This window comes from Schistocerca gregaria, chromosome 2 (assembly GCF_023897955.1).
Source record: "Schistocerca gregaria isolate iqSchGreg1 chromosome 2, iqSchGreg1.2, whole genome shotgun sequence".
Taxonomy (NCBI): Eukaryota; Metazoa; Arthropoda; class Insecta; order Orthoptera; family Acrididae; genus Schistocerca; species Schistocerca gregaria.
The window spans coordinates 276,484,933-276,495,869 of NC_064921.1; the positions used below are offsets into that span (position 1 = coordinate 276,484,933).

Here is a 10,937-nt window from a genome sequence, read left to right on the forward strand (position 1 = left end):
CAATCTCTGAATAGGCAGCTACGGTTAGGCAAAATTCACTAATCAGATTGTAAGCAAACGACTTAAACAGCTGTTATTAATTATGAATTCATTAACACTCGGGGGTTCAGGGGAGGGGAGGGAGGGGAAGACTGAGAGGTAAGGACATACACGGTGTGAAACTATCTTGAATGAAGGGAATCGACCACGTTAATTGCTGGACAAGCAAGTTTTATGGATTCCACTTCATCTTAACGAGAACACTAGCACTATCTGAAGATCATTGTGCTAACACTTTGAACGACTTGGAACATTCAGGTGCAATCATTCATCTGTCATGAACTGCAACGTACTTGGGTCTTAGTACCACTGATAATCTGTTGGTCCGTCAATGATGATTCCGTCTGTGAATTCTGAGCAGTGCTATCGGGTGTCTCCCACGGGGTATGTGCATTGCCTGAGGAAAATACACACTGCAGGACATTTGGATTACATCTCACCAGCTGGCCACATACGAGCGGATTTCCACGGTGGATCAGAACAGCCGGCCACTTCCACTGTCACGGATGCGGCTACCGATCCGGGGCCTGTCGCTCCACACTGAGGCACTGTCCCTGCCCGTCAGATGGGGTCTCATCGATCTGCGTGCAGGCCGTGTCCGTTCGTGTATAGTGTAAATCGTCAAAGTGTGTAGGGATTAAAAAAAAATCGTGTTCGGCCTTACGGCAGGTCTTATCATGGGGGAAGCCTCGTCAGAGAGTTCCACCGCATGAGTGTCTAGGGAAGTGATTCCAGTGGTGGTTTCCCGTTGCCTTCCACCGATGATGATGAAATGATAATGAGGACAACACGACACCCAGTCCTTGAACGGAGAAAATCTCCGACCCAGCCGGGAATCGAACTCAGGCCCCTTGGCGTGACGGATCGCCGCGCTGACCACTCAACCATCATTTTTCTAAGATTTACAAATTTATTTATTAAATGCAATTATCATGTCAGCATTTTCTCGCAACGAAGGTATATTTTAGACCTTATTTAACAAAAAGCGAGATGCGAAGGATATGGAAGGTCAGCACAAACTTATAAAAGTCAATAAGTATGTTGTTCTATAGTATATTGCACTTCTAAATGACTTAATTCTCAATTCCTTACATCAACACATGACACGCCATTCAAAGAGACATCTAGAAAATTCTTTGGCAACAGGATGAGCAGTAACAAAGGAACACACTTTTTCCAGCACTGTCCACACCTTCTTCTGCTTTGTACTGTATGATCACACACAGAAAGTGTTGCTAGAAAGTTAAAATGGGACCCTCTCGATGATCCAAAATGTCTTTAGTTATGTTTCAGCACGGCAGGGTAATATAGATAAGGAAAGCATTTAAGGGTACAGATTGTGCACTCCGACTTTATTTCCAGAAATGGAACGTCTGAGTAAAGCCACGCATGGTACACAAGGGATTGTACACACCATCATCTAACTTGTGAGCTCATCTCATACATCTCAGCCTTTGCAAATCCTTGGAATGATACTCCTTTACTCTATATCTACTGGATTTACTGTTCTGCCTTCTAGATGGCTTCTGGGGACACAGCAGTATCTTTTTTGTTCCCATTTCTTGTTATTTGTGGTTCAATACCAAGACTGAGATCATGAAAGTTTCTGTCAATTGATTCAGTTCCACTGGCATCAGGCTGCAAGTCCTTTTGAAAATGGCTTCACAGACATGTCTAGTTAGATATGAAAAGTCTAAAGAATGCCCTGTTTGTAGGCATCCTTCACACTGTTCATTATTGTTTGTACAGGGAGGACACCTCCTGGCTGTTTGAGTTGTACTGTAGTCGGCGGTGCTGTTACTCCACAGAAGCTCCGTGGCATGCCCATGCTCCCTACACTGGCACGTGATCATCTGTGAGGTGAACATCGACAACGAGGAGGAAAGGACGTAGTAGAAGTAGAAGTAGAAGGGTGCAGACGAAACCCGAGCTCATCTCATACATCTCCAGCTTCTATTTCTGTCACACGATTTGCCATTGAGTCCAATCCTTCATTCTCGGATCGAGGTTTAGGTCCTGTGCTCTCATATGGCTTTGTCTTCCACCCGCCGCGCACAAAATTATTAAGATTTGTACTGGGATCGCTCAAACGTCTACGGTGTGTGTAAACAAAAAAGTCTTCCGGGTCTTCATCCCAATCAGAGTGCCACATGTCAGTTGCTCAAAGTCCAGGTTCCGATGTTGGGGTTTCCGCTCGAGAGCTTGTAGGTTCAGCATGGCCTTTTCCTTTAGGACCTTTCATCCGTACAAATTCTACACGCTGTGTTGTTGCACCAGAGGACAATCCAAAAGTCATTCTCTGCGCCATTTTGCTATTTAAGCTTGACCTGGCGTCATATACTTTCTTGAGGGCATCATATCTAATAGAGCCCAAAAAATGACACCCTGAATGGAATCATCTCTGTCAGATGCCACAAGCTCTACGCACACCATCTCACCATCTGTAACCAGTATGTCACAAAGTACCTCATCAAAATTGTCAACCATGAAACAAATATGAGGATACGTCATTTCTTCCACCTCTCCCTTCATATCCATTCGTCTGCTGGTAGGAGAGGCATAAACTTTCTGTGAATGTCTTTTCAGTACCTGTGGTTCATTAGGAGTCATTATTGTCCATATGGCAAGTGTGAGAGTGTAGGCAAACTCATGTATAATGAGATTTAAATAAACTGTTTCTTACCAGTCAACGTCAGGATCACCAATAGGCAGTTTCCGACTGTCTTTGCGGAACACGTCTACTTCTGTCTCAAATGTTAGAATATATCGCGAGGAACCTTTAACATGACGTTTTCTGAAAAAAGAACAGCAGATCATCACAATCAATACAATGTTCTGTTTGAAATAAGAAGTGTCCCACAAACAAATCTGTCAAATAAGTTGTACCCTGTAGCATTACAAAACCAGAATCATCTTTTAGTAATTGTCGCATCTCTATCGTTCGCTGGAAGCTGATTTCTTCCAGCAAATGTTCTAACATAGCAGGCTCCTCCAACAAGCAGCTGCCCTAGCAAACGCCATTATTTTGCGACAGATACTGTCAAGAAGGCAGCCAGTTCATTACATTCTCATTTTAAACTACGAAGGCCCACATAACTGTCGCTATAGGGAGGGGGGGGGGGGGGGAGTATGGACGATGCCAGGAGGAAAATTGTGGCAGTAGCCTGTGGTTTTTACGCTACGTATTCACGTATTTCTGGAAATAAAAATATGTCAAAGTTGGTCAAAAATGGATTGCCGAAAGGCAACATTCCAGATGTATAGATCTGATTCAGAGTCGTAGGAATTCCTCCGAAAATTATGAAGACTCAGGATGTTAGGCACCAGGGCGTTCTCGAGTTTTGTGCAGGACTGTAATTCGGAATATCCAAATATTACTGAACATTACACGCTTAGGCTTGTTTCGAAAGACCTACACCTTTTCGAGCTTATTTCTAATGTTATTTAAGGTATTTCCAACTACAACGGTACGCATATTTTTATCACCAAATGCGTTTCATTTTATTAAAATAAAACGTCATCAGTGATATGTTATCTGGTTACCTTTCTTCATCTAAAAACAATTCTTTACAAAAGATATTTATGTTACTTACCATAAATTACACTGGTGTTCAAAATCAAAGCAACAAACCACTTTTTCTCCGTCCTGTGTCTAATTCACGATATAATCGTACAAACTGTCAACAAATGTCTGTATGATCCTGTCCTGCCGCTCAACGGACAATCACGCCAACGATGATGTCGGGTGCCTATCAAACGGGAGTGTGTTTGCCGGGAAGTGCCATATCCACAATCTCTGCGGTGGAGGGACATGAGAAGATTGGAAGCAGGACAGACGCAGACTGATGTGGCCAGATCGCTTAATGTGAGTCTTTTGCTGTTTGTCGTATTTGGCCACAGTTTATAGGTATCGAAACTCTATCCCCAAGGTCATGGCGTGGCCGACCACGTGTAATATCAGAAAGAGAGTTTAGTTGCAAAAGCACGACGGTACCGCCTTAGTACCACACGGTAACTGGCGTCTGACCTTCTAGCATCCACTGGACGTGTGTTTGCGAAGCAAACGAGGTACAGAAGGCTTCGGCAGAATGGCCTTTATTGTCGGAGGCCCGCTGTATGTGTATCTCCGACGCATCTTCACAGAAAGGAACGTCTAGAATGGAGCAGTCGTCATGTTATCTAGATGTTCGAACAGTGGACCACTGTTCTTTACACAGATGAGACTCGATTCGGTCTGGACAGTGATTCTCGACGGATTCGCTTCTGGAGGGAACGTGAAACACAATTTCGGGATCCAAACGTTGTGGAAAGAGACCGATATCGAGGAGGAACCCTAATTCTATAAGCAGAGATTATATTGATCAAACAAACATCTCATGAAATTTTACTGTAGAATCGGCAAGCCTTGAGTGCTGTTGGGTATTATGACGAGATATTGGGATCTAATGTGCTGTTTTTGTAAGGTGCTGTGGGCCCTGACTTCATTTTGCTGGATCATAATGCTTGGTTAATGTTTTCTTGGAAACTGCAGATATTGCATGCATGGGGTTGTCTGCTCGCCCTCCCGATCTATTCCCATAGAGCAAGTCTGTGATGCACTAGCGACATGGGTTGCACCTTATCACCGACCAACCACCCTCCAACGCTTCTGAGCAACGCTGCAGGAAGTACGGGCGATTTGCCTCAACATGAGATTGATGGCATCATTCACAGCTTTCCCCATCGTTGTCAGGCACACAGGGGAAGGTCGGGTAGTATCGGATGGCGGGTTGTATTGGACAAGTGATGCTTTTGATTTTTGCCACGAGTAGCAGCACCAATCAAGGTCACTGCAGTCTTGGCTGTGAAGACAGAGGGGAGGTTACGCCATCTTGTGTATGGAAGTGACACCCATTTTTGTTTTGTGAGTTTGTTTTGTGTACAAAGATAATTTGGAGTGCTATACCCAGCTTGAAAGTAAGTGTAATTCTATTACAAGGTCGTTGGTAGCAATAAGGGGTACTGTACTATTTGTTTTAAGCAGTAAATCTGTTTGGACTAATTAGTAAGCACGTGACAGTCGAATTGTCTTCTCATGTCAGTCGGACTGTGTTGGACATAAACAGTTTGGGTTGTGTCAGATAACAATCATAGCCAACTAAAATTAAGTTTTGAAAGATTTGTTTCATTTTATAGGCGAAATGGGAAAAAATGAGGCATACGTGGAGAGAAGAAAATATGAAGATGGCTGTAGAAAAATTTCGTTTAAGGGACATGACAATTCGAGAAGCTAGTGAGCGTTTTTCAGTCCGAAAAAGCGCACTTGATGACCGGCTTAAGAACTATTCAGAGGGGAAGGAGGTAGAACTGAAATCAAAACTGTGAAACCCAAAAGATTTTGCTACAACTTTCAATGATGAGCAGGAGCAAGTACTCTTCGCTCATATTAAAGCTCTAGACTGTCAGCTAATGCCACTAAGCAAGGAAGAGTTTTTAATTGCTTATCACTTTTCTGAGAAAATGCAAATAAAAAATAAGTTCAATAAAGAAAAACTGAAGGTAGGAAAAGATTTCTACTGTGACTTTATGAAAAGACATCTAGATTTGCGGCTGAGGACAGCGGAATTAACAAGTTTACAGAGAGCAGCAGGTTTCAGCAAAGAACAAGTTGGCCAATTTTTCGATAAACTTTCTGAGTTGATGGACAAGTATAAGTTCAGCCCCTACAAGATTTTTACAGACAACGAAACTGGGGTAACGTCTTTTCATAACAACAGACTGAAAGTAATGTCAGTTAACTGTAAAAATTAAGTTCGAAAATTGACCTCAGGTGACAGAGGCATGAATGTCACGATTCTTCTTTCAATTAATGCTGCAGGGAATGTGTTTATCTCACCACTGTTTGTCTTCCCCTGTGTTTGAATGGACAATGATCCAAAGAAAGCTGCCCCAGTAGGAAGTGTGTTTGATGCCCTACCAAGTGGATGGATCATTAAGGATGGTTTCCTCAAGTGGCTTGCTTTGTTTGTACAAGGAGTGATCCTACCAAGAAAAACACTGCATTACTAATTGTGGATGACCACTCAAGCCACAAGGACTTGGACGTCATAACGTTTGCAAACATACACCACATTCCCATGTCAAGCCTACCTCCACAAACTTCCCATAAACTACAGCCACTGGACAGAACTGTTATGAAACCACTCAAAAATACTTATCACGAGGCAAGCTCATACTGAATGCGACAATATCCTAACAATAAGACAACCTGGAAGGACATAACAGGTTAAGTGAGCTCAGCTTTCTCAAGGACCTGCAGGATGGAGTTGGAAAAGTCTGACTTTGAATGTATAGGCATTTCTCCTTGAAGTGAAATGTTTTCAGTAACTTGGATTACACCCCTTCACTAAACAAGAATAGTGAATCAACTTGTACCTCATACACCAGTTCTGGACTAGGCTCCTCGTCTGCTGCCATGTCTTTACCATGCCCATCTTCTGCCATGTCTTTACCAGGTTCCTCTTCAACTGCCATGTCTTTACCAGGCCCCTCATCTGCCGAAGGCCTATCTTCACCAGCCCCCTCGCTTGCCAACCATTACCTGAGTCCTCGCTCCTCGTCTGCATACCAGAGTCCTCTAATCATGATCCAGCAACTGAGGCCCCTAAGACATCTCAGTCTCAACTAATTTTAGAGGTAATTCCCCCTCTCCCCCGTCATTCTTCTAGTAGGTTTGTATCAAGGCCGAATCGTGGAGGGCAGAATGAAATTTCGACCTGAACTCCATACAAAAACAACTGTAAATAAAGAAAGAAGAACAGGAAGAGAGAAAAAAGCTGATGAAGCTAAGTGGAAACTTAGGGAAGAAAAACGTAAATTGAAAGAAGAAAGGAAAAAAGAATAAAGCTCAAAAAAGCCTGTACGCGTAGCTAGGACCAAACTTGTGACCAATAGAAAAACTGGATGGTGTAAAAGGAAGGATAGTTCTACAACAGAAATGGAAAATACAGCAAAAATGGTAAGAAGAAAATAAAATTTGACGATCAAAACACTAGAAGTGGTAGCGTAACTCACTGCATTATTTGTGACGAAACTTTTGAAAAGACTGGATCCAGTGTCGACTGTCTAACGGATGGACTCGCGAAAACTGTGCAGACCTTGGAAGCAGCGCTCTGTACTGTGAATGTGATGGCTGTTTCGAGAATAAAAAATAAAAGTCAGGTTCGAGATGTAGTAAAATTAATTATGAAGTGTGTAAAATGGCAGATTTATTACTTTTTATCATTTAGTGACTATTTGTGAACCTAAAATTATTAAAATCACTCAATTAAATAAACATTTGCCATGTATTAATACCAATAAACAAATGTTTTGTGAGTAATATTTGATTATTTTCTGTAATTTACATACTGTCCAATACAACTGTCCAACCTTTCTCCTTAGTTAAAATTCAGATAAATTTTTGAAACCAATAGATAATAGTAATTCTCCTCCCTAAGAGTAAATGCTAGGATCGTTGTTTTATGACTTATGACAGTACATTAAGGTGGTTATTGTTTTCACATCAAGCCATTAATGTATTCAAAATTTGAAAAAAACCTAACCGTCCGATACTACCTGACCTTCCCCTACTGCTGCCAGAAGTGGTCACATTCCATACTGAGCCCATTAACCAGTTGTTGGAATGTTGTGTAAATCCTTAAGTTGGAAACAAAAAGCGAAGAACATTTTTGTCTGCCGTTATGCATGCTGCAGTTATTTACATTCTCCTTTCTTTATATTGTGTCTACTTTACCATAATCTGTTTATAGCTTTTTGTGCCAAAATAAACGCAATATTGCAAAATGTCAGTTTGTTGCTTTAACGTTGGACACCAGTGTACGTCCGGTTTTCGCTCACATCAGGAAACGCAGTCTGATTGCACGGTTTTGAGGTGTTCCCTCTTTTGTCACAGCTGTTTCTTGTAACGTAATTCGAAAGACGGGTTTAAGATACTTTCAATTATTATTAAGTTGCCACGGACTATGTGGTCACACAAATAAAGAATTTTTTTCTTGAACTTCATTTAAAATTTTGCACTTGAGTTGTTTATTACGCTTTGGTACACAGTTGGAATACCGTCTAGAAATGTTTCAACCATCCCTTTGTACACCATTTTTTTTAAAAATTCTTGTTGGTGTAAAGTTAATTTATCAATTTTAAAATTGATACTTGTAGCAGCTAAATCTTACTGTCACCTGAAAACCACTCTTTCATGAGTGACGAATTTCGAGTAACACCTACGTTTCCCTTGTTGCCATGTTAACATTTGCTTTTTTTGGTAGAACGAAGCGGAGTTTACGCGATGTCATCTCGCTAACATTCTAATGCAGTTGCAATTGCGAAAAAATCCAGAAACAACTGCTTTTTAAAGAAAGAAATAAGGCAGTTCAGGTCAAAAGCTTATGAAAAAGCAAATTCTCGGCATAGAAGTAAAAGTGCCCAGCGATGGAGGACTCTTAAAATGTCACATCATCCATTGCAAAAGTCTACGGTTACTAGTATATCGCGGTAAATAAGAAAGTTCTGCATGTCGGCCATATAGCAAAATACTCTTCTGCTATTTGACAAAATCTTGTTACGTTATCTCGAACAGTTTGGGAGACACACACATCAAAAAACGTTTTGTATCACCCGAGTTCCCAGAACTCCTGAAGACAGACGTTGACTGTGGATGTAGTATCACAGACACTGTCCCTTTGACTGTCGAGAGATGTCACTAATCCCGCCTAAAGGTGTAAACAACCATGCATGAGCAGCGCCTATTAAATGGAGGGGATCCGACAGCCGATCAGTTTGTCATTCCACCAGGAAGGAGGTACACGGCTCATGTTCTCTGTAGTTCAATCATGCCTAGACAGTCAGTACCGCGGTTCGATCTCGTTCGCATTGTTACTTTGTGCCAGGAAGGGCTCTCAACAAGGGAAGTGTCCAGGCGTCTCGGAGTAAAACAATGCGATGTTGTTTGGACATGGAGGAGACACAGAGAGACTGGAACTGTCGATGATATGCCTCGCTGAGACCGCCCAAGGGTTACTATTGCAGTGGATGACTGTTACCTATGGATTATGACTCGGAGGAATCCTGACAGCAACGCCATCATGTCGTGCAGCCACAAGAGATCGTTTTAAGACTCAAACTGTACTGAATGATGCACAAATACACTCCCGATGTCCATGGCGAGGTTCTTCTTTGCAGCCACGACACCATGCAGCGCGGTACAGATGGGTCCAACAACATGCTGAATGGACCGCTCAGGATTGACATTAAGTTCTCTTCGCCATTGAGCGTCGCATGTGCCTTCCACCAGACAATTGTCGGAGAAGTGTTTGTAGGCAACCCAGTCAGGCAGAACGCCTTAGACACATTGTCTAGCGACTACAGTAAACTGCTGTTTTGGGGTGGCATTATGTGGGGCCGACGTACTCCTCTGTTGGTCATAGAAGGCGTCGTAACGGCTGTACGATTCGTGAATGCCATCCTCCGACCGATAGTGCAGCCATATCGGCAGCATATTGGGGAGGCATTTGTCTTCATGGACGACAATTCGCGCCCTCATTGTGCACATCTTGTGAATGAGTTCCTTCAGGATAACGACATCGCTGGACTAGAGTATCCAGCATGTTCTCCAGTCATGAACCCTATCGAACATGCCTGGGATAAATTGAAAAAGGCTGTTTATGGACGACGTGACCCACCAACCACTATGGGTCATCTACACCGAATCGCCATTGAGGAGTGGGATAATCTGAACCAACAGTGAGTTGATAAACTTGTGGATAGTATGCCACGACGAATACAGGCACGCATCAATGGAAAAGGACGTGTTACTGCGTATTAGAAGTACTGGTGTGTACAGCAATCTGGACCACCACCTTTGAAGGTCACGCTGTATGGTGATACAACATGCAATGTGTAGTTTTCATGAGCAATAAAAAGGGCGGAAATGATGTTTACCTTGCTATCAATTCCAATTTTCTGTACAGGTCCCGGAACGCTCGGAACCGAGTTGACGCAAAACTTTTTTGGTGTAGATACAGTGGATGTTATGGATATTTCGTTCTTTCACGCCAGCATCCAGAAGTGCAATCTATTTTCTCAAGACTTGAAGTAGACATCGATATTCTCCCAAATTTACAGAAAAATTCAATTGAGAAGTGATTTTTCTAAGCAGCCCCTTGTAACGGCTTACGACGAACATGTCCTGCTTTTAGGAACCATCCATGTGAGATACTGGACACTGCTGTCTGCGTCGGAAATGTTGTTACACGATTCTGCTCTGTAATGTGCAACTGACCCTTAACACAGACAAATGTAATGTATTGCGAATACATAGAAAGAGGGATCCTTTATTGTATGATTATACGATACCGGAACAAACACTGGTCGCAGTTACTTCTGTAAAATATCTGGGAGTATGCGTACAGGACGATTTGAAGTGGATTGATCACATAAAATTAACTGTTGGTAAGGCGGGTGCCAGCTTGAGATTCATTGGGAGAGTCTTCAGAAAATGTGAATCGTCCCCTTTGAACAATTATACATGATTGTGCTTAAACTGACACACAATAATTTTAGCGCAACGCAATCTGACTTTCAAAACTCCCTACAAAAAAAATGGCCCTGACTAACATTAACCTATACGTTTCACAAACCACTTACCTCAGAAAAATCTTCGTTACTCGAACTACTGCAATACAGCGAGCGCCACTAGTGCCAGCTAAATAAAAGATTCAAACTACTGAGGGCACTAACTACTGATAGTCATAGTTAGCAAATGAAAGGTTTAGATAGAGAACAAACAATGTATTTACCTCAATACTGTTCAAAAGTCATAATGTATATAGCAGTTCATGACATCCCGTCTTACAAATTTCAAA

At 42.2% G+C, this 10,937-nt stretch overlaps 1 pseudogene; it reads right to left on the bottom strand.

Moving 5' to 3' along the window:
• Positions 1-1,975: 1,975 nt before the first annotated feature.
• LOC126335745 (uncharacterized protein KIAA0930 homolog) lies at positions 1,976-6,552 on the bottom strand (annotated as a pseudogene).
• Between the last annotated feature and the right edge of the window lie 4,385 nt (positions 6,553-10,937).